At 40.6% G+C, this 24860-nt stretch overlaps 1 long non-coding RNA gene across 2 annotated transcripts in view; it reads right to left on the bottom strand.

Annotated features, from left to right (window-relative positions):
* Positions 1-18360: 18360 nt before the first annotated feature.
* Positions 18361-24860, bottom strand: part of LOC127576288 (uncharacterized) — a 51101-nt gene continuing 44601 nt past the window's right edge. For both annotated transcript variants that reach the window (XR_007957207.1, XR_007957208.1), the window contains exon 4: positions 18361-18744. This is a non-coding gene — a long non-coding RNA (uncharacterized LOC127576288). The remainder of the gene's footprint in view (positions 18745-24860) is intronic.

Below are 24860 nucleotides of genomic sequence, written 5' to 3'. Positions count from 1 at the left end.
TCTCCTGAAAATTTAGTTCCCCAAACCCTTTTGCGACATTAGCCAGCAGTTGGTGAGAAGAAATAATCTTAAAGGGGTGTAAACATAAAAGGAAAAAGATATTGTCAATATTGTATTTGATGTACACATTACAGTGGTGTCCTATGTCTCATATATTTTGCTACTTTCTTTTCTGTTTGCAATTAGACCTAAAGTGCAAGCTAAACTGATTGATGTGGCACTTGAATGACGAACATTAAAATGGAAAAGCTTCCATGATTGCATTCCGTTAAGTGCTGTGTATGGATAAATTATAGCTGAATATAAGAACTTTATACATATTGGATTTAATTCAGTAAAACATCCTAGGCATTTTAAGGAATCATTATCAAACAAAATTTGGCACTAAGCCACTGAAGAGATATTAGGATTGAGATCTGAAAGGTTGGTTAAATGAACATCTTAAAAGAGGATAGAGAGGTTTGTGGTGGGAACTCTAAAGGTGGTCCTTGACAGCTGGAGGTGTGGAATGGTTAAAATCTGAGATGTTAAAAAAGCCAGAATTAAATGAACACAAATCTCTTGAATAGTTCTTGGAATTGTAAGAGCAACAATGAAAGGAAAGCCTATTAGTAAAAGAGGATGTTTTTTTTCATATTGAAGCACTTCCATTTATTCATTTTTTGGGATGTGGGACTCACCAGCAAGGTTTCAGTAATAGCCTTTGAAAAGTTGGTGATGAGCCACCGACTTGAACTGCTCCCTTTCTTCTGATGAAGGCTTTCCCATAATATTGCTGGAGATGCAGTTTCAGAATTTAGTCCCAATGACTAGGTTTGGTAAGCCAGGATGGTGTATGGCTTGAAGGGGAATGTAAAGGTGGTGGTGTTCCAATGCACGTGAATCACCTGTCCTGCTTGGTGATAAAGGTCCAGAATTTGGAAGGTGTTATCAGACTGGCCTCCTGGCTGCTCCACTGTTCAGTAGGATAATTACTGATCTTTTTCCTCTGTACCATGTTCTTGCACAAACCCCAGATCCCTTGATTCCCTTATAGCCAAAAATCCTGCAATTTCAGTCTTGAGTATTCTCAGTGACTGTGAAGAGTATTCCGACACATTCCTGAATTATGCCTTGTAGATGGTGGAAAGAATTTGGGGTGTCAGGACGTGAGTCACACTCCACAGGAAACCCAGCATCTGACGTACTTCTGCAGACTTGGAATTTATGTAGCTGATGGTGGGGGATTGAGCAAAGGTAATGGCATTAAATGTCAAAGGTTGGTGATGCAACACCCATGTTGGAGATGGCCATCATCTGACATTTTTGTGACATGAATGTTACTTGTCATTGACTAGATCTTGTTTGAATGTTGTCGAGATCTTGTTTCATGCAGGCGTGGACTGCTTCATTGGATAAGGAGTTGTGAATGGAATTGAGCATCGTGAATCATCAGTGAACAACCTCACTTCTGACCTTTGGCCACATTCATGGAAGGAAGTTCATTTGTGAAGCAGCTGTATATGGCTGGGTCTAGCACACAGCCCTGGGCAGTCATACCCCTGAACCATAAACTTCTTTATTTCTGAGAGTTATGAATCTAATGGGTGTAGAAAAGCTGTTGCAAGCAACAGCTGGTGTATCCAAAATTAGGTTTGATTTATATACTAATCATCAAAAATGAAACCCAATATATAGAGTTCAATAGCATCACAACCTATGGATTAGATTGAAGCTCTGCAGTCCTGCTATATTTAGACATGAATGGTCATGGGTAATTAAACAGTTAAATGATTCCAGAATATCACCACCCTTAGCAGGTCCTGACATATGAGTGCTAAAAACAAAGCTGAAGCCTTCGCATTCATTTTCAGCCAGAAATGCCAAGTAGATGATCCATCTCAGCTTCCTCCTGAGATCCTCACCATCACAGCAGTCAGTCTTCAGCCAATTCAATTCATTCCATTTGATATGTAGAAATAGCTGAAAGCACAAAGAACAGCAATGGCTATATGGGGCCAGACAAGATGCAATATGGAAGACCTGTGATCCAGGACTAGCTGTACCTCTAACCAAGCTCCAGTACAGTTACAACATTAACATCTTTCTACCATTGTGGAAAATGTTCTGGGTATGTCCCATTTACAGACAACAAGACAAATCTAATCCAGCTAAATACGAACCCATCCCTTGATCAACTTATTCTCACTCATTAGGAAAGTGATGGAAGGTGTTGATGATGGTGTAATCAAGTGCCATCTACTCTCCAGTAACCTGCTCACTGATATCCATATTGGGTTTTGCAAGGATTATTCAGCTCCACAGCTTATTCACAGCCTTGATTGAAACACAAGTCAACGAGTGAATGCCACAGATGAGGTGAGAGTCATTCCTCTTGATACCAAGGCATCACTTAACCTAGTGTTGCATCTAGATGCCCTGGTAAAGCTGAAATCAATGGGCAATTAGGGGAAAACACTCCAATGTTTACGGTCATTTCTTGCACAAAGGAAGATGATTGTGGTTGTTAAGTCTATCATCCATGTCTCAGGACATCATTAAAGGAGTTCATCAGGCCAGTGTCCTGACAGTCTCCTGAGAAGTTTTCATCTTCCTCTTGCTTCATCTTTTGTTGAAGACTTTGGAAGATTAAAGAGAAGAATTACAAGTGTCAGAGTAAGAACCTTTTGGGTTCTCATTTTGCATTACTGATTTCGCAAGTTGACAATCATTGACTTCTATTGTCTTTGTGTTCTATCATCAGTTGGCCCCAATCATTCATCTCATATATGCCACGAGTCTGCTTTACTTCAGCATCTCTTCTTTTGCAACTGTAAGCAGCAAGATAACTGACTATCTGTATCCCTCTGATGTCCTCTTTTCACTTTCTCCTGCCAGACAGAAAGCAAGAGACGTATGAGTGAGTGTGGAGGAATGTCTTGAAACAATGTATGCTAAAAGTCACAATAATGGAGCAGCATAACATTGTATAGAAGAAGGGGGATATCTGTGGTAAATAAACAGGTCAAAATGTGTAGAAGTGCAAAGACAAAGTGTTATGTAAGCTTGAAGGACGAGTTGCTGTGAGTAGATATAAGTGAGAAGATTCAGGGAGTTGGAGTAGTTTGCAGATCATATTTGAATTATGTGTCAGTAATTTTACTCACTTTATTGATCTGATGAGTTTATTGGACCACTTTCAGCAACGACTGTGGCAGTATTGACATTTAGACCAAGATCTTCCATTACGTCACATCTTGCACAACCTCAGAGCATCTCAAAATGCTAATTGCAACTGATTAATTCAGAAGCGGAGCTGAGCAATAGATTTTTATTATTCTCAGAACTCCAGTAAGTTTAATCACTTACCACATTTAGACCAAGGCTGTAGTGAGATCTGAAGCAGGGTGGTTCTCCTGAAATCGAAGCAGAGAAACAGTGAGGAGGTTACTGGTGAGTAAGTGCCCTTGTTTTACTTAAGGGTTATTTCCATCAACTTGCTGATATTTGAGAGCAGACTGATTGGACAGTAATTAGCCAGATTAAATGTTTCCTGTCTCCTGTGGACAGAGGCAGAAATGTTTTGAAGGAGTTGAAATTTACTGAGAGTAAAACATGGGAGGTTGGCCAGAGTTGCAATGGGTTAAAGAAGTTTGTAGGTAACAAAAGTCAGATGAGAGTTTCAGTAGCAGGATCAGGCAATCCAGAAATATGTGATCAGGGGATCTTCTCAGGACAAAATAATTTACAAAAACTGCAAACATCCTGGTTTAGATGGACTATTGCCAGGGAATGAGATGAGCATAATGTGTTGGTTGGAATTTGTGATAGGGACCAAAGAAATTAATTTTGCTTTTCCCAATATTACAATATGTCCAGTCCTATAAGTCATACATGCTGCGAGATAGTTTAAAGTCAATGGACAGATCAAATTGGATAGGATGAAAGAGAGCTAGGTATTGCCAACTTCCAACAGAACAACTGTTGTGTTTTCAGATAATATCACTGAAAATCAGAATAGGGACGATAAAAGCAGGGGATAAGGGATCAGCACAAGTGACTCTATGTGCTGAGTGGAGAGATAGCAATGGAACCAGGTGTTTGCTGTCCAACCCGCTGGATGAGTGGGGGGTGATGTTGAAGAAGGACAATATGGTTAACTGTGTCAAAGGCTTCAGAATAATTGTCTGAAAGGTTGTGGAAGGATGGACTATTTAGGATGGCATTAGTGATTTTGATACCAGCTATTTCAGTTTTGTGGCATTTCTATTCATTTCAAATTCTTCTCCTTCTTTGTGGATTCAGACATTTGTTGAGTTTTCAGCAAATTTTGGGACAATTCCCTTAGAAACATTGAAGTAAAATTTGACAAAAATTTAGTGGTCAGTGTTTCCCTGCTGCACATAATGGATCCTAAATGTGGTATTACTTTTTAGCAAGCAATTCCTCTCCTTTCCAATCACTTAGAAATTTGTTTGCACCTTGGACTGAACTGCTCTCACTTAGTAGATGAGTCCACTTATAGTGCTGTCTGTCAGGATCAGGGATCCATTTGGTATGCATTGATCTGTGTGTTGTTGCGGTGCAGGCAATCAGCAGTTCTCGCTGTGCAATTGAAGGAAGAAGTGGATTTGGAGCCTGAAGCAGATAATGACAGGTAGCAGTGACAGTCTCTGGCAGTTTCTGTCTGCTTTCACCCAGCAGGATGCAGCCTCTGCTGCCAGCCAGGGAGGAGAGTGCATCTGTTCCTTTTCACTGGAGGTCGGGGCTGAACCAATCAGGCTCCTCTGAAATGTTTCTGTTTCATCAGCTATACAGCATGACCTGCAGGGTGGCAATGGTAAATAGCTGGAAATAAATTCAGAAGCCAAGATATTCTAAGAAAACAAAATAACCCTTTTAACTTGAAATGTAAGCAGCATTTTCCTATTTACTTAAAAGGTGACGTCAATCGACAGAAATGACATGCTTTGTGTACAAACACAACACTAAAATATACAGCAAGGTCAGTGTCGACCCTTGAGTAAAACAGACACATAAATTAGAGACACAGGAGATTGCAGTTGCTGGAATCTGAAGCAAAAAACAAACTGGTGGAGGAACTCATTGGGCCGAACAGCATCTGTGGAGGCAATGGGATAGCCAGCGTTTCAGGACCCAGAGTATTAACTATCCCTTTGCCTCCACAGATGTTGCTTGAACCATTGAGTTCCTCCACCAGTTTGTTTTTTGCTGCAAGCACACAAATTTGTTGCTAAACATTTTGGAGTTGCTTTAGGAAGTTTGTACTTAAAAAAAGATCTTCCATTACCTTGCATCTTGCACAACCTCAGAACATCTCAAAATGCTAATTGCAACTGATTAATTCTGAAGCGGAGCTGAACAATAGATTTTCATTATTCTCAGAATTCCAGTAAGTTTAATCACTTACCACTGTCAAATGTTCAAAATTCGTAATATATATGTATTTCCTTCCAGTCCTGTATTCCTTGAGCTTACAGCATGCAACACGTGAATGGTGTTGATAGTAGTGCAGGTTCTTGATTTCTAGCGATCCTTCTGACTCAGCAACCTCATCCCTTCAACCACTCATCAGCACCATACCTTTGTCACTTAAAGTAAAACTCCGCTAATCTGACCCGATCAGGACTTTGGCGGTGCCAGAATAGCAGATTTTCCAAACTATTGGATGTTATTCTTATTGATGTCCCTACACAGTTCTGATTCACTTTTTGTTACAGAGTAGAGAAATGATTTTCCAGTGAAGCCGGTAATATTAAAGACAGTGCAGGAAATAAGGACACAAAAAGTTTCAAGGAAACCTGGGACACAGAACGTGATTCTCGTGTCACCTTTAAATTTACTGGGGCCCTGATGAGTTTCCAGGGAGCGCTGGAACCAGGGCCCCAGTGAATTTAAAAAGTGCGAGGGAACTGGATCACCAGTGAATTTAAAAGGAATGTGGGAATAGAGTCCCAGTGAGTTTAAAGGGAGTGTAGGAATCAGCACCCAGTGAGCCAATGACAAACTATAGGATTTCCAAAATGTCAAGTAGCGGACTATCAGAGTTGTACCTTAACTTGGATCAGCAGTTCCCTAATTCTTACATCTGACTTCTTCCATTTGTTTGGGATAATTCCTGCTTTCTTTGGGCTCTGGCCTTGCCCTATCAAGTTAGTATCTGCTTTATTCTTGCTGCAAGGCTGAAGGCATAAGTCAATGACACTAAAGGTGTGGGTGGGACAATGATTTGGATTTCCCAGGAGAGAATTTTCAATATATTTTCTTGGTAAACTTGAAGACCTATGAGAAAAATGAGCCACATGAAAAGAATCAAGGGTATTGAGTGAGGAAACAAAATCAAAAGAACATAATAATAGATGCGTGAGTAAAGCATTCAGCTCCACATGTCCCCTTCTACCATCCAGTCAGACCACAGCTGATCTACTATCTCAGGGTAACTTTCCTGCACAAAGCCTATACCTCTTTATTCCTTTAATATCCAAATATCTCTTGATCGCTGTCTTGAATATACTCGGCTGATGAGCTTCTACAGCCCTTGTGGCTGGAGGATTCCAAAGATTCACTGCCCTCTTGATGAAGAAACTTCCTAAATGACCAATCCATTATTTTGATACTGTGAACCCTGGCCACCCCAGCCAGGAGAAACATGATTCTTGCATCTACCTGTCAATTCCTTTTAAGAATTATATTTGTTTCAATGAATTTACCTCTTATCCTCCTAACCCCAAGGGACTATAGGTCAATTCTGCTTAATTTCTCCACCAATGACAACTCTTCTCTTCTGCCATCACAGGAATTTCTTTGGTGGATCTTCATTGTACTTATTCTATCACAAATGTACCTTTCCTCAGGTAGGAAGACCTGACTTGTACAAAATATTCCAGGTGCAGTCTCATCTAGGCACTTTCTATTTCCAGTAAGATGATTTAATTTTTCTACTTGAATCCTCCTCCAGTAAAGGTGAACATGTCGTTTACCTTCCTAATTGCTTGCTGTACCTGCATGTTAACTTTCAGTGATTGGTGTACAAGGATAAACAGTTCATCTGAACACACCTTTCAAACTCTCACCATTTAAAAAAAATACTCTGCTCTTCTACCTTTTGTATCAACGTGGATGGCTTCACATCTTTTCCATATTTTATTCATTTTCCATGTCCTTGCCAATCTACTTGACCTATTCTCCTGAATCCTCTCTGTACCCTTCTCAGAACCAAACTACCACCCAATATTGTATCATCAGCAAACCAGGAGATACTACATATAATCCCCTCATCCAAATTATTGTGAACAGCTAGGACTCACTAATCTCTTCAACACCTTAATAGTCCCAGTCTCCCATTTAAGACCCATGACCTATTTATCCATACTCTGTTTTCTATGAAGCAATTCTCAATCAAATTCAGTATTATTCAGTATTAGTCCCAATCCTATATAGTGTGACTTTGTTTAATTACCTCTTGTGTGGCAATTTCATAGAATCATAGAAATAGACAGCACAGAAATGAACTCTTAAAGCCCACCTCATCCATGCCTATCTACGCTAATCCCATTTTCCTGCATTATTGAAGCACTTTTCTATTCCGTTATTCAAAAAGCACTTTGGTAAACATTCTTTCCCTTTCATAAATCCATGTTGCGTGCCCAGTTCTGCTATTACTTTCTGAATACCTGTTACCACTTCATTAATAACAGATTCCAGCATTTTCCCTACCACTGATGCCAGGCTAACTGGTTCATAGTTCCCCACTTTCTCCCTCAAATGGTGGGGTTACATTTGTTACCTTCCAATCCATGGGAACCACTCTAAAATCTGCAGGACTTTGGAGGATGAAAAGCAAAACATCACAAATCTCCATGGTCCCTTCTTTGAAAACCTTGGAATGGAGATCATCATGTTCAAGGGATTTTTTTAGCTTTCAGTCCAATAATTTCTCTAATACTCTTTTTCCCTAATGCTGATTTCTTTCAGCCACCCTTTCACTAAGGACAATTTCTGGGACAGTTTTGATGTCCTCGTCTCTTAAGACATGCAAAATATTTGTTTAATTTCTCTGCCATTTCCTTTTCCCCCATGTAATTTCTCTTGCCTCAGTCCATAAGGGGACCACATTAACTTTAGTCAACCTTTTCCTTCTAACATATGTATAGATGCCTTTACTGCGTTTTTTTATATTTCTCTGTAGACATATTCTACATTTTCTTTCTGCATCAATGTCTCAGTTGTCTTTTGCTGAATTCTGAAATGTTCCTAACCCTCAGGCTTACTGCTCTTTTCAGCAGCATTACAAGCCTTTCTCTTTGCTCTAATTCTCTTGTTAGCTATGGCTGGACCACTTTTCCTGCAGGGTCTCTGTGCCTTAAGGGTGTAAACAATGTATTAATTCTTCAGATGTTAGTCATTACTTTGTTTGCTAGCATCCTTTTTAAAGTAGTTTCCTAAAACACCACAGACAGTTTATGTCTTGTAACATAACACTTTGCTTTATTTAGATCTAAGACACAGGTTTCAGATTGAACTGAATCATTTTCGATCTTTTGATAAAATTCTATCATATTATGATCACTCTTCTCTTAAGGCCACTTAACTACAAGACTACTAATTAACCATTTCTTACTGTACATTAGCAGATCTAAAATATCCTTTTTCTCTCATTGTTCCTCAACATGCTGATGAAGAACACTTATTTCCCTCAATTTCTTGAATTTGCCCCCCATACTACAACTGGTATTTTGATTTCCCCTATCCAAGTATTGAGTGCTTAATGTATTACCTTTGCTACATGCTCTTCTAAGTTCCTGAATTATACTATGCCCTCACATTAACATTACTGTTTGGGTGCCCATAAACATCAACAACAATTATCTTTTTTGTCCTTTGATGTTTCTTAGCTCTAGTCAAACTGATCCTAATTCTTGATTGACTGATCTTTGATCCCTCCTTGTTACTGCCTTCATCAAAGTTACCCTTTTCCAGGTTGACTTTCTCTTCTTAAATTAAGTATCCTGAGATAATTAATTTCTGACCTTGGTCACGTTCAATCATATCTCTCTAAAGACCATTAGATCATGCCCATTAATTTCTATTTGTGCCATTACTTCATCTACCTTGCGCTGTACATATACAGATTTTAAAAAAACTTCAGTTTTGGCTTTTTGCTCTCTGACTCTAATGGGAGACATGCTCTTGTGTTTGTTTGTGCTGACCCTTCCCAACACACTCTGGCTTTCAATACCCATTCCATTACCCTGCACTTTGTATTTTCTCTGTAATATTCTAAAATTTTCCTTTCCATAATCCAACCCCACATTATTTAAGTTGAAGCCTTAACTGCAGCTGTGGCTATTTAATTTGCTTGGTATTGATCCCAGCCAAATCAAGTAAAGGCTATACCAACATAACAGTTCCCTCTTTCCCCATTAGTGATGCTGATGCCCCATGAATTGAAACCACTTCTCCCACACTAAGCTTTGAGCTACACATTCAACTCTCTGATCTGATTGACCCCATGCCAATTTTCAAAGGGCTCAGGTGATAGCTGAGAGATTACTATATTTGTGGTTCTGCATTTTAATTTGGGCCCTAGTTGTTCATTCTCCTTCAGCAGAACTTCCTTCTTAATTCTATTTATATCATTGGTTCCCAAATGGGTCTTTTCTTTCCCACGAACTTCTTTTCCAATCTTGAGGAGATGTCCTTAATCCTGGTTCCAAACAAGCAACATATCCTTCACAGCTGCAGAGAACAGCAGTTATCCCCACAACTGTTTTGCTTCCTTTACTACTGCATTCTTTTTATTCCCCCCGCTTGAAAGGTCTCCTCTACCATGGTGCTGTGCTCAATTTGCTGAGCCCTCTGGTAGAGTTTACTACTGATCACACAGGCTGTAAGAATTGTGTACCCGAAACAATAGCGGAAAATGCTGGGAATGCTCAGTGAGGCAGGTAGTATTTGTGGAGGGAGAAACAGATTTAGTGTTTCAGGTTGATTACCTTTTATCAGAACCAGGAAAAGTTAGAACTCCATCATGTTTGAAGTTGCAGCAAAAGGTAGAGAGACCATGAGAAAAGTCTGGGATGTGGTGGTGACCAAGAGACACTGAATGACAGGGAAGGTGGTGTTGGCTGGCAGGGAGTGGGTAGCTGATCTTTATGGACCAGATGTAAATAGCAGGAGATGAAGGAAAACAGGAGAGAAAGAAAAGACAATAATGAAAGGAATGAGATACCAAATCCTTTGGTTCATGGAAATCTGAAATAAGTAAGAATGCTGGCGTTAACCAGCAGATTAGGAAGCATTTGTGGATAGAGAAAAACTGAGGTAACATTGCAAGTTGATGATCTCTATTCAGAACTGATCCGAACTGGTCTTGCGCTCTCAGCTTCTATTCTCCCATCAAAGCAAAGATAGCGCTCGTTTTGTCCTCATGTTGCACCACACCAACCACCTTCAACATGATGCCGACACCAGACGCATCTTCCCTCCTCTCACCTTTCAGTGTTCCGAGTGGACTGTTCTCCCTGACTCTCTTGTTTACTCTTCTATTTCCACCAGCCTCCACTTCCCTTCTTGTGGCGCTTGCCCATGCAATTGCAAGAGACGCAGCATCTGCCCTTTTACTTCTTCCTTTCCCACCATTTGGAGACCCAAATACTCCTCTCAGTAAAGCAGAAATTCACTTGCACTTTTTCAAATTTAGTGTGCCGCATTCGATACTCGTAATACGTTTGCCTCTGCATTGGAGAAATCAAACATAGGCTGTTTGACTGCATTGCAAAACACCACCACTCAGTCCTCAGAGGTGACCCTGAGCTTCCAGCCACCTGCCATTTAAATTGTCTATCCCACTACTGCTCTGACCTCCCTACCTTTGGCCTTCTTCCCAGTTACAACAATCCCTAATGTGAGCTTGAGGAATGGCATCCCATCTTTCAACTATAGACACATTACAATCTTCTGGGCTCAACAATGAATTCAACAATTTCAGACAACCACCTCTCTGCTTTGTGTTCATTCTGATGAAAACTGATCAACATTTGGCATTAACTCACTTTTCCCCTCTCCACAGATGCTGCCTGACCTGCAGAGTGTTTCTACCATTTTCTGTTTTTACTTTGAATGTTCACAATCTGAATTTTTTACCTTTTGAAAATTACATACAAGATTAGCACAAGAGATGCGACTCCTCCAAAACTGCCATCTGGATCCCCATACTCAGTCAAACTCTCCCATCCCTTTTGACTGACTGATATGGCAGTATTTAAGGTAAGGGGTGTGACTGCCATTTGGAAAAGTGTCCAGGTAACTTCCCTCTTTCCTGATGCATTGCATTGTCCAAATCCTAGTCTCTGCCTCATCAGCTCGGAAGTGAAGTTCTTTGAGCTGCAAATGCTTGAGCAGTAGATGCTTACTGCAGATGTAGTCACCATGAGTCAGCACTTACATACTATAGTTGCAGTACATTATCTGCCCTGCCATGCCTATCTTAATTCAACAACAGCTTCTTCCCCATTGCCATCAGGTTTTTGAACCTTCCTGAGAAACCCTAATTCTACCTCAGACTATATTTTCCTCAACTTGCACAAATGTTATTTTTATTATTGTTTATTTTGTCATGTAATTTATGTATAATTTATGTTAATTTGAGTTTATGTAATTTATATTTGTCATGTTTGTAATATACTGTGCTGCTGCTGCAAAAAGCTAATTTCCATGGCATTTATACCCTGGGTGTGTATGCCCATGACAATAAACTCGAACTTGAACTTGTTTTTAATTTATTTACTTGAGCTATTTGATGTATTTAATCTTGTAAAGAAAAAAAGCAATACCATTGCCCATACTTCACCAAATCCCATTACTCACCAAGACACCGAATCCATAGACATTGAATTCAGTGGGCGCTGTGCTAAAACACAATGTCCCTTAACAGAATCTACAGATGTATATTCCCAGGTACCACAACTTCTGAGTCAGCTGACTTCAGCTAACCAGTTCAAGTTGATTGCCAAATTACCTGGCAGATTGGCAGGCTATACTATTTTTGTTTGCCACCCTTATACTGCCTGTTTACCACTACAACTAAAAACTACAAGGTTAAGAAACTATAACAGTAAAACTAAATCAGCAAATTAATATTTAAAACAAAATCACCATCCTTACCAATGTCCACGTTCTATAGCTGCATCAGTCAGTTTTCAGTGCATACTGTGTTAAACTGTTAAAAGCTGCAGATGCTATACATTTAAAAATAAAACAAAATTTAAAAAGTTGTGTTAAAATATGCTGTGTCTTGGAGAAGCATTGGAGGAGGGACAGAAGGCTCTGTTAATGTGATTACTTTTCCAGTTAATTTTAACGTCTGATATGTTTTTTCGGCTGCCACTCATGAAAGCATAATTAGTCCCAAGGTGCAGCTGTAACTGGAGATTTTGAGCAAAGTGTAATAGGACTAGATACTTACAACAAATTCAGTCATGGAGGTCAGCACTGCAGACAATCTTGTACCCGTTTCGGGTTGTTTCAGTGAACTTCGGACTTCGAAGCAGCTAAGTGTTTTTTTTCTCTCTCTAATCAGGAATAGTGGGGCAAGACTGCGCAAGCGTGTGACATAAGCGGGTAGCATGCGAGCAGTTTAAAAAGAAAGCCGCCATATCCAGCGGGCAGCTTTGGAGCAGGCAGCAGAGTGAGAGGGAGCAGCGTGATTGGGCTTTGGCTCAATGGGCTTAGGCGGTAATGGGGTGAGGTGAGGTAGGTGATTTGAGGAAAGGAAGTAGAATGAGTGCAGTTTTCTGTGCTTGGTGTCAGATGTGGGAGGTCCTGGAGTCTCCCAGCCTCCAAGACGGCCACATCTGCACCCGGTGTGTTGAGCTGCAGCTCCTAAGGGACCACGTTAGGGAACTGGACATGCAGCTCGATGACCTTCGTATGGTCAGAGAGAATGAGGAGGTGATAGAAAGGAGTTATAGGCAGGTGGTCACACTGGGGCCACGGGAGACAGGCAAGTGGGTCACAGTCAGGAGGGAGAAGGGGAATAGTCAGGCACTAGAGAGTACCCCTTTGGCTGTACCCCTTGACAGTAAGTACTCCTGCTTGAGTACTGTTGGGGAAAACAGCCTACCTGGGGGAAGCAACAGTGGCAGTGCCCCTGGCACAGAGTCTGGACCTGTGGCACAGAAGGGTAGGGAAGGAGAGAGGGGGGCAGTAGTGATAGGGGACTCTATAGTTAGGGCGGCAGACAGGTGATTCTGTGGATGCAGGAAGGAATCTCGGGTGGTAGTTTGCCTCCCAGGTGCCAGGGTCCGGAATGTTTCAGATCGTGTCCAAGATATCCTGCAGAGGGAAGGAGAACAGACAGAGGTCGTGGTACATATTGGTACCAACGACATAGGTAGGAAAAGGGATGAGGTCCCGAAAAAAGACTATAGAGAGTTAGGAAAGAAGTTAAGAAGCAGGACCATAAAGGTAGTAATTTCAGGATTACTGCCTGTGCCACACGACAGTGAGTATAGGAATAGAATGAGGTGGAGGTTAAATGCATTGCTGAGGGATTGGAGTGAGGGGCAGGGATTCAGATTTCTGGATCACTGGGGCCTCTTTTGGGGCAGGTATGACCTGTACAAAAAAGACATAACTGCCCCAGGGGGACTTGAATCCCAGGGGGACCAATATCCTGGCGGAGCGGTTTGCTAAGGCTACTGGGGAGAGTTTAAACTAGAATAGTTGGGGGGTGGGATCTGAACTGGAGAGACTGGGGAAGAGGTATTTGGCTCTCAAATAGAGAAGGCTTGTAGACAGTATGATAGGCAGGTGATAGAGAAGGGACGTGCTCAGACCGACGGTTTGAGATGTCTCTATTTTAACGCAAGGAGTATTGTGAACAAGGTGGATGAGCTTAGAGCTTGGATCAATACTTGGAGCTACGATGTGGTGGTCATTACAGAGACTTGGATGGCTCAGGGACAGGAATGGTTAATTCAAGTGCCAGGTTTTAGATGTTTCAGAAAGGACAGGGAGGGAAGCAAAAGAGGTGGGGGAGTGGCACTGTTGATCAGAGATAGTGTCACGGCTGCGGAAAAGGTGGACGTCATGGAGGGACTGTCTACGGAGTCTCTGTGGGTGGAGGTTAGGAACAGGAAGGGGTCAATAACTTTATTGGGTGTTTTTTATAAGCTGCCCAATAGTAACAGGGATATCAAGGAGCAGATAGGGAAACAGATCCTAGAAAGGTGTGATAATAACAGAATAGTTGTGATGGGACATTTTAATTTCCCAAATATCGATTGGCATCTCCATACAACGAGGGGTTTAGATGGGGTGGAGTTTGTTAAGTGTGTTCAGGAAGGATTCTTGACACAATATGTAGATAAGCCTACAAGAGGGGAGGCTATGCTTGATTTGGTATTGGGAAATGAACTTGGTCAGGTGTCAGATCTCTCAGTGAGAGAGCATTTTGGAAATAGTGATCATAATTCTTTCTCCTTTACGATAGCATTGGAGAGAGATTGGAACATACAGACTATAAAGGCGTTTAGTTGGAGTAAAGGGAATTGTGAGACTCTCAGGCAGGAAATTGGAAGCTTAAATTTGGAACAGATGTTCTCAGGGAAAAGTACAGAAGAAATGTAGCAAATATTCAGGGGATGTTTGTGTAGAGTTCTGCATAGGCATGTTCCAATGAGACAGGGAAGTTACGATAGGATACAGGAACCGTGGTGTACAAAGGCTATAATAAATCTAGTCAAAAGGAAAAGAAAAGCTTACAAAAGGTTCAGAGAGCTAGGTAATGTTAGAGATCTGGAAGAGTATAAGGCTAACAGGAAGGAGCTTAAGAAGGAAATTAGGAGAGCCAGAAGGGGACATGAGAAGGCCTTGGCGGGCAGGATTAAGGAAAACCCCAAGACATTCTACAAGTATGTGAAGAGCAAGAGGATAAGACGCAAAAGAATAGTACCTATCAAGTGCAACAGTGGGAAAGTGTGTATGGATCTGGAAGAAATAGCAGAGGTACTTAATGAATACTTTACATCAGTATTCACTACAGAAAAAGATCTGGGTGATTGTATTGAGGACTTGCAGCAGGCTGAAAAGCTTGAGCATGTAGATATTAAGAAAGAGGAGGTGCTGGAACTTTTGGAAAGCATCAAGTTGGGTAAGTCGCCGGCACCGGATGAGGTGTACCCCAGGCCACTGCGGGAGGTGTGGGAGGAGATTGCGGAGCCTCTGACGATGATCTTTGCATCATCAATGGAGATGGGAGAGGTTCCAGAGGATTGGAGGGTTGCAGATGTTGTTCCCTTATTCAAGAAAGGGAGTAGAGGTAGCCCAGGAAATTATAGACCAGTGAGTCTTACTTCAGTGGTTGATAAACTGAGGAGAAGATCTTGAAAGGCAGGATTTATGAACATTTGGAGGGGTATAATATGATTAGGAATAGTCAGCATGGCTTTGTCAAGGGCAGGTCCTGCCTTATGAGCCTGATTGAATTTTTTGAGGATGTAACTAAACACATCAATAAAGGGAGAGTAGTAGATGTAGTGTATATGGATTTCAGCAAGGCATTTGATAAGGTACCCCATGCAAGGCTTATTGAGAAAGTAAGGAGGCATGGGATCCAAGGGGATATTACATTGTGGATCCAGAACTGGCTTGCCTGCAGAAGGCAAAGTGTGGTTGTTGACTGGTCATATTCTGCATGGAGGTCGGTGACCAGTGGTGTACCTCAGGGATCTGTTCTGGGACCCTTACTCTTTGTGATTTTCATAAACGACCTGGTTGAAGAAGTGGAGGGATGGGTTAGTAAGTTTGCGGATGACACAAAGGTTGGAAGTGTTGTGGATAGTATGGAGGGCTGTCAGAGGTTACAGAGGGACATAGATAGGATGCAAAACTGGGCTGAGAAGTGGCAGATGGAGTTCAACCCAGATAAGTATAAAGTGGTTCATTTTGGTAGGTCAAATATGATGGCAGAGTATAGTATTAATGGTAGGACTCTTGGCAGTGTGGAGGATCAGAGGGATCTTGGGGTCCATGTCCATAGGACGCTCAAAGCAGCTGCACAGGTTGACTCTGTGGTTAAGAAGGCATATGGTGTATTGTCCTTCATCAATCGTGGAATTAAGTTTAGGAGCCAAGAGGTAATGTTGCAGCTATATAAGATCCTGGTCAGACCCCACTTGGACTTGGAGTACTGTGCTCAGTTCTGTTCGCCTCACTACAGGAAGGATGTGGAAGCCATAAAAAGGGTGCAGAGGAGATTTACAAGGATGCTGCCTGGATGGTGGAGCATGCCTTATGAAAGCAGGTTGAGGAAACTTGGCCTTTTCTCCATGGAGCGCCGAAGGATGAGGGGTGAACTGATAGAGGTGTATAAGATGATGAGAGGCATTGATTGGGTAGATAGTCAGAGGCTTTTTCCCAGGGCTGAAATGGTTGCCACAAGAGGACACAGGTTTAAGGTGCTGGGGAGTAGGTATAGAGGAGATGTCAGGGGTAAGTTTTTTACTCAGAGAGTGGTGAATGCATGGAATGGGCTGCCGGCAACGGTGGTGGAGGCGGACACGATAGGGTCTTTTAAGAGACTTTTGGATATGTACATGGAGCTGAGAAAAATAGAGGGCTGTGGGCAAGCCCAGTAATTTCTAAGGTAGGGTCATGTTCGGCACAGCTTTGTGGGCCGAAGGGCCTGAATTGTGCTGTAGGTTTTCTATATTTCTATGTAAATGTTTAGGGAATAAAAACAAACAGCTGGAAGAACTCAGTGGGTCAAGCTGAATTTGCGGAGGCAAAGCCACTTGAGCTGAAACTTCGACCATCCCTTTGCCTCCACAGATGCTACTTGATCCACTGAGTTCTTCCAGCAGTTTAGTATTTTGCTCTAGAGATCAGCATCTGGAGTTTCTTGTGTCTCCAATGGTTAAGGAATTGTGCAAGGTGTGAACTGGGTATCATACAGTCAACATTCAAATTCTCAACAGTCTTCCAATTAATTTACTGCTTTAATTTTTAACTCTTACTTCATGAACCAAGGATTCTGAAATACAAAAAGGGCAAATGGATGATTGTGACTATTCATGAATTTGATGGGTGAAAGTGAGCTTTCAGCTGTGTAAAAATTCTTGCCGTTTTTTTGTTGAAGATGTCAGATTTCAGTTTGTCAACTTCATCTTCAGCTTCATTCCATCATTGTTCCTCTGTTGCACACCATTCCTTAACTGGGTACTCTCAGTTCCCTATGAATGCCAATCAATATCTTACCATCCCCTTTCTCTTTCCTTGTATATTCTCCACCCTGCTCTCTCTAGTGAAGCAGTAATGAAAGCAAAGGGATTAATTCAGTCACTGATCTGATTTCTAGCACTTTGATAAAAGTGTAGCTCACCACATGGAGGAATAGAAACTGGCTGAATAAAGAAGGATTATTCTCATATGGATGAATGAGGACTCTGCCTTTGGGTGCCTTTGAGCCAAAGAGTCTTGCCACTGAAGAAAGTGTCTTTGTGATTGTGCTACTTGTATAACTGGATACCAAACTGAAGTACCATGTTTAACGAAAGACATCTGCTTATTCCCAATCTCTGAGCCAGTCATGTTGACCCTAATGTTGAATGTTTTAAACTTCATTCTAATTTTGTTTGCTTGATAATATTAATAATTATTTGAATAAATTGCTTTGTTCTTCTTGCAATATTGTTAAGATTTTGGCAAATGCATAAGAAGCAGTGAATCAAAAATAGTGAGGCAAATGATTTCTGAAAAAGGTTTCTTTTTATTTTATCTGACAGATCATGCAGTAAATAATTGTTTTTCGATTTGCAGACAACACTTGCCTAATTAAATATATTTGTGCTTGCCACCATTATCAAACAAGCACTCTTTCTTTTTTAATTAATCTGCAGGAATTTACTGTAAAAACAGAGCAATCCACAATGTAAATCAGTAAATTAATTTGCAAAATTGACTTTTTTAAATCATATTTTTACCAGTACAGAATATTGGTGAAATATGTTTTCCAAACAAGCATGTTAAGATCTAGAACTTCCCTCTGTGCTTGTATGAAACAACAGCCCTTTAAGAAGTTGCTGCTTTTGTCATTTTCTATTATGCTTATTGTTTTGAATTCACCAAATTATTAATGACTAAAATGCAGAAGTTTAGTCACTTGGAATACATGTCAAAATAAAAATAAACAATGGCAGTCTGCTATGTCTTCAGTTACGAAGAAATTGGCCAGGATTGATAACGAGGATTTAGTTTCATTGAATCATCGAGTGATGCAGCATAGAAATAGACCCAGGGAGTCTGTGCCAACAATCAAGCACCTGTTTATACTTATTATTAAATAATACCATTTTTATCCTTCCTACATTCCCACCAACCCCCCACAGATTCTACCACTCACCTTCACACGATTGGCAAGTTACCTACCAATCTGAACATCTTTGCAATGCGGAAAGAAACAGATCAACCAAAGGAAACTCATGTAGTTCCAGGGAGAATGTGCAAACTCCACACTGACAGCACGAAAGGTCAGGATTGAACCCAAGTCACTGGATCTGTGAGGCAGCAGCTCTACAAGCATGATGATTATTTCTGCTCAAAATGAGCACTTGTAATTAAAGAAAGAATCCTTGATGTAAGAGGGTAGGAACCTTGATTTTTCGGGTGAGCTATCGACAATAACAGCAACAACTTGTTTTTCCTTTCAACATAGCAAAATGTCCCAAGGTGCTTCAGAGGAACCTAATTAAACAAAATGAAAAAAAGTAAATTAAAATCTTTCACCTGAAACATTAATTCTTTTTCTCTTTCCACAGATGCTGCCTGAAGTATTGAGTGTTTCTGTTTTTTATTATCAAATAAAGTTTGACACCACATCAAGAGGGAACTTTTTTGATTCATTCATTGGAGTTTTAAGACCTTGCCAATGCAAGCATTTAATATTTATCTTTAACAACCCTTTAAACGGAATGGCTTGCTAAGCAATTCCAGAGAGCGTAGAAGCAACCATTTTTGCTATAGATCTGAAGTCATATATAGACTAGACTAAATAAATGTGAAAATGCAGAAATGTCCTCAAAGTACATCATTCGGGAAGTTATATGGTGTGCATGATGTCTGTGGGTGCTAAGCAATAGCTTCAGTCATAGAAGTCCATATTTCAGTCAGAACACATCTTATGATTATTTAGACTGGTGCCTTACAGTACTTTCAACAAGCTAAAAGAAGTCTCGTCATCCAGTTTCCAAATGCTGAAGGATCAGATGAAAACCTTGAGATTGGAAATTACATTATTTTTGTTGCCCTTGTCAACTATCATGCAGATCAATTGAAATGCTGAAGTAATGTTGAGCAGCAAGGGCCCGGTTAAGGAAGAATTGGATGAGACTGGTTCTTATAAAATGAACTACTGTACCTCTGGTACACAAACCCCCTTATCTCCTAACCCAAACAGTAGATGAATGGGCAAGATTGATTTTTGTCCTTGGCCAATGAAGAAGTTATGTATAATGGAAGTACAAAGGAGTATTACCAAAAGTGCCCAAGGCATTTGGAAAAAAAAGAGATTTGTCATAAGCTATTCATGAATGTTTGACATCAGTCAGTCTGAGAGATTCAGAAATAGCTCATGAAAAGATGTCAGAGAATTTTCAATGACAAAGGATTTTCTGTTACGGAAATAAAAAAGAAAGCCGTGGAGATTTTGAAAATCTGAAATAAAAACAGAAAGTGCAGGTAACACTCAGCAGGTCAGACAGCATCTGTGGAGAGAAAACAGAGTTAATGTTTGAAGCCAAAGACCCTTCATCAGAACCGGTAAATGATTTTCTGTTATGCTTTTTTAAGGATCAATGCTGTCAAAGAGGATAATAATTTCTCTATTAACTATCATTGTAATTTTAGGCAGAGACTATTCCTGTCCAAAAAACAAGTGATTTGTGGAGAAACTACAATGAACTGCATTGATTCTGTCAGTGGTGGGTTTTCAAATGTGGGTACTCACGTGGAATTTCTCTACTGCTTTAAAGAAGGTATAAATCTGTTTATGTTCAATGGCTCTATTGTACAATTAAAGTTATAAATAATTGGTAGTATATAGGTTCAAAATGACACCTACTTGTTCGGTCCTTGCTCTTACAGATTAGATCATACAACAGTGCGAGGTGTACAAAATGCACAACGGTGCGAGGAGGCAGGGAAGTGGAATGTGACCTTATCCCCTGGGACTCATCCCACTGAAAAAGTCTGGCAGTGCATACTCCCTCAGAATGAAGGAGACACGCATGTTTTCTGGAAACATAGCATTCACCATGCGAGAATTCATCTTGCGATTCACAGTGAGGGAGTGAAACCTTTCTCATTTATAAAAATATCTGAGTTATTATGGAGAGCCACATGAGTACACTCAATGACTGATCGCAAATCCCACTGCCTGACATGCCACCTGTTCCTCACTGAAATCAAGGTAAGTGAAATGATTTCTTCATGAATATGGTGCCAGGGTGACTTCTCTGATGAAACTGTTAGCAGCATCTGGATGACATGGCAGAGATCTGTTGAAGTTGTCTGAAAACATGGTGCAGCAAGGAAGTTGAGGACCAAAGCAAAGCAGAAAATGCTGGAAGCATTCAGCTGGTCAAGCAACATTGGTGGAGAGAGAAATGGGGTCAAAGTTTCATGACAAAGATCATTCATCAGAACTGGAAAAATGATAGAATGGGCAATTCTAAATCACAGAGATAGTGAGGGTGAGGAAAGTTGTCAAGGAAAAAATAACCTCACAAACTGGAATTTGGAGAGAGAGAAGGAAAAAAAACAAATCAAAACAGCAAGGTTAAGCCACATCATTGAAAGAAATTGGAAAAAAGGGTGGCAACTTGAAATTATTAGGTTAAATAATATGTTCTAAGGGCTACAACACCCCCAGATAGAAGATGAGGTGCTGTTCATTGAGCTTACAACGGGCATCCCTGAATGTGGGAGGCTGAGGGCAGAGGTCAGCATGGGAATGGGTCAGAGAATAAAAGTGACAAGAAACTGCACGTTCATGGTTACCCTTGCAGACTGAAATGAGGTGACCTGCAAAGCAGTCACCCAATCTACATTTGCAGTCTCCAACTTCCCACTCCCAATACTGGGGTCCCTACCTGCTGTCAAATTCTCTCATTCCCACTGTATCAGGAATTTAAAGTTCCCAAGTCTCAAAACATTGCCTTTGCTAATTTAATTGGAAGAATAGCTGTAACCCTGGCCTATCAATACGAATAGACAAAATTATATAATATTTAAAACAAATTACAAACTCATCTAAACAGCAAACTCATTAGACTGAGAGACCCAATTAGTAGTTCTAATTCTTTCAGATCAGTTTCCTGAAATTCCTTTAAACCCATTGACTTAGTAATCAGGCAGATGGTTGTAATTCATAATGATTAATCATCTTGCCTGGTTATTTTCTAAATGTCCTTAAACTTGTGTTCTCTGGCTCATGACTCTGCAGTCAAAGGAAATATTTTCTTCTTAGTTAACTCAGTGATGTCCCTCTCAATTTTGATCAGCTGTTGACAATAATACTTTTCAATGTACAGTAACCTGGCTCACTCAGAACTTTGGTAGTGCCAGACTGACACATTTTCCAGACTATTGGATGTTATTTCCTGTTAATACCCCGACACTCTTTTACTTCACAACGTTTATATTTTACACAGCACTATAATAAATTCTCCAGTGGGTCCTGTAAGTTTAACAGGAGTACAGGAAACAGGGTCTTGGTGAGTTTAAAGAGAGTGCCGAGAACTGGGGTTCCATGAGTGAAAGGGAATGCAGGAACCAAAGCCTCAGTAAGTTGAAGGAGACCAGACCCCTCAGTAAGGCCATCATGAGGTAGATTCTGAGGTCAAGTGTCCACTTATCATACATCTGTGGAGTGGTTCCCAGAAGGACTTAATTATGGAGAGGACAAGAAGCAATAGTTGTGCAATGATGTTGTAACATTATGAGTAAAGAAAGAAAACTGTAAGATTAGACCATAGCAATCAGAGAAAAATTAGGATACAGAAAGAGGTTGTTCATCCCATCATGTTGTCACCTGCGAATAAAGAGATACCCAGCCTAATTGCACTTTGCAGCACAAGCTATATAGTACACAGTCCACAATGCATGGAGTATAAAACTGCATTTATAAAGAGGCAGATTCATCAAGGACAGTCAGCATGCTTACGTAAAGTGAAGGTCACGTATGAATAACTTGATTGCAATGTTTGAGAAGGAAGCAAGGAGGGTTGAAAAAAGCACATGGACTTCAGGAAGGCTTTAGAAAAAGGCCCATATAACAGTGGCAGGAAACACAGCACAATGGATGATGGATGTTTTTGTGACTGGAAGGCTGTTACTAGTGGGATTCCACAAGGCCCAATATTCCCTTCTTTTTGTTGTATATATTGAAGATTTCAATTTAAATGTAGGGGACATGATAAAAAACTTTGCAGATGATATAAAAATTGGCCATGTAATTGATAAAGAAAAAGGTATAATGGTCTGGTGACTTCAATAAATAGATAGATAAGTTTAATCGAGAGAAGTGTGAGGTATTGCACTTAAAGAGGTGCAACACTGTAATGCAATGCACAATAAATGGGAGAATGTTGAGAAGTGTAGAGTATCAAAGAGTCTTGGAATGTATACCCACTGATACTAAAAGGTAGTATAACAGGTAGATAAAGTGGCTAAAATTCGTAAATTGGTATATTGATTTACTATTGTCACATGTACTGAGGTACAGTGAAAATCTTTGTTTTGCATGCCATCTATACAGATCATTTCATCACATCAGTGCACTGAGGTAGTACAAGGGAAGCAATAACAGAGTGCAGAATAAAGTGTTACAGTTACAGAGAAAGTGCAGTGCAGGCAGACAATAAGGTGCAAGGCCATAACGAGGTAGATTGTGAGGTCAAGAATCCACCTTATCATAATAGGAAACCGTTCAATAGTCTTATAACAGTGGGACAGAAATTGTCCTTGAGCCTGGTGGTATGCACTTCCAGGTTTCTGTATCTCCTGCCCAGTGGGAGGGGGGAGAAGAGAGAATGTTCGGGGTGGTTGGGGTCTTTGATTATATTGGCTGCTTTACTGAGGCAGTGAGAAATGTAGGCGGAGTCCGTAGAGGGAAGGTTGGTTTCCATGATGTGCTGAGCTGTGTTCACAACTCTCTGTAACTTCTTGTGGTCACGGGCAGAGCAGTTGCCATACCAAGCTGTGATGCACCCAGATAGAATGCTTTCTATGGTGCATCTATAAAAATTGGTGAGGGTCAAAGGGGACATGCCAAATTATATAAAAATTATAAAATTTATATAAAAAGACATAAGGGATAGGCTAAGCATAGAATATAAAATCTGAGACGTTAGGCTAGAATTGTACACAATGCCTGTTGAGCCACAGCTTGATTACTCTGAATAGTTCTGGCCACTGCATTACAGAAAGGCTGTGATTGCATTGGAAAGATGCAAAGGAGATTCATGAGAATGTTGCCAGGACTGGGAAAGTTTAGCAGTGAGAAAAGATTGTATGAGCGAGGGTTATTTTCATGGATCAGAGGAGCCTGAGGGGACACTTAAATGAGGTGCATAAAATTATGAGGGGCCTGGATGGAGCGGATAGGAAAGATGTACTTCCCTTAGTAGGATAGTCTAAAGCTGGAGGCATAGAATTAGGTAATTGGTAGGGAAGGTAAGGGTAGTGAGGTCCGGAACTAACTAACTCAAAAGTTGATGGAGTCAGAAGCCCTCATCATATTTAAAACATATATGAATGAGTACTGAATGAGATGTGATCTGAAGAGTAATGGAACTAAACTCCCAGTATCATAGAAAATTTATGACAAAGGAAGAGGCCATTCAGTTGATTGTGTGTCAATACTGGATGAAAAATCCCACCTTCTAGCACTTGATCTGTAGCCTTCATATCTCTACCCACAGCCCACGTAATTACATGCATCTCAACTCAATCACCCTCAGCCTCCTCTTTTCCAAAGAAAATAACTCGAGCTTATCCTCACAGCTAAAAGTTTTTGGTCCTGACAATATTCTTTTACATCCCTTCTGCACCTTCTCCAGTGCAATCACAACTCTCCTGCAATGTGGTGATCAGACATAAACATATTACACGAGATATGGTCTAACCCATGTCATATACATTTCCAGCTCAAACTCTCTGCTCTCAGACTCTGCTCTAGCCATAAAGAAAGGCATCCTGTATGCGTTTTAGTTCATAATTAATTCATTGTCTGACTTCAACTCAGTCTTTCTTTTAGTATCCCACTAACATTTAATTAATTTATTATTTCCACTACTATAAAATGTGAAAACAATATCCTTTGTTACACTAAGTTGTAGCTTTCCTTTATCTAGACACTGCCAATTTGTCTGTTGAAAAAAAAGCAACTTCAAAATGAAAACCTTCTGAAAAACATTAGGATAGATAGTCCCTGGGGTCAGACGGGATATACCCCAGGTTACTACGGGAAGCGAGGGAAGAGATTGTTGGGGCATTGACGATGATCTTTGCATCCTCCCTGGCCACAGGAGTAGTACCAGAGGATTGAAGGATGGCAAATGTTGTTCCATTGTTCAGGAAAGGTAATAGGGATAATCCTGGGAAATATAGACCAGTAAGTCTTACATCAGTGGTGGGCAAGCTATTGGAGGGGATTGTTAGGGACAGGATTTATGAGCATTTGGAGAGGTATAGCCTTATGAAGGATAGTCAATGTGCCTTTGTGAGGGGCAGGTCATGCCTCACAAGCCTAACTGAGTTTTTCGAGGAGGTGACAAAACAAAATGATGAAGGTAGAGCAG

The sequence above is a fragment of the Pristis pectinata genome, chromosome 11 (genome assembly GCF_009764475.1).
Source record: "Pristis pectinata isolate sPriPec2 chromosome 11, sPriPec2.1.pri, whole genome shotgun sequence".
Classification (NCBI taxonomy): Eukaryota; Metazoa; Chordata; class Chondrichthyes; order Rhinopristiformes; family Pristidae; genus Pristis; species Pristis pectinata.
Note: the sequence above shows the minus strand (reverse complement) of the source record. Positions and strands in the feature narration are given on the sequence as shown.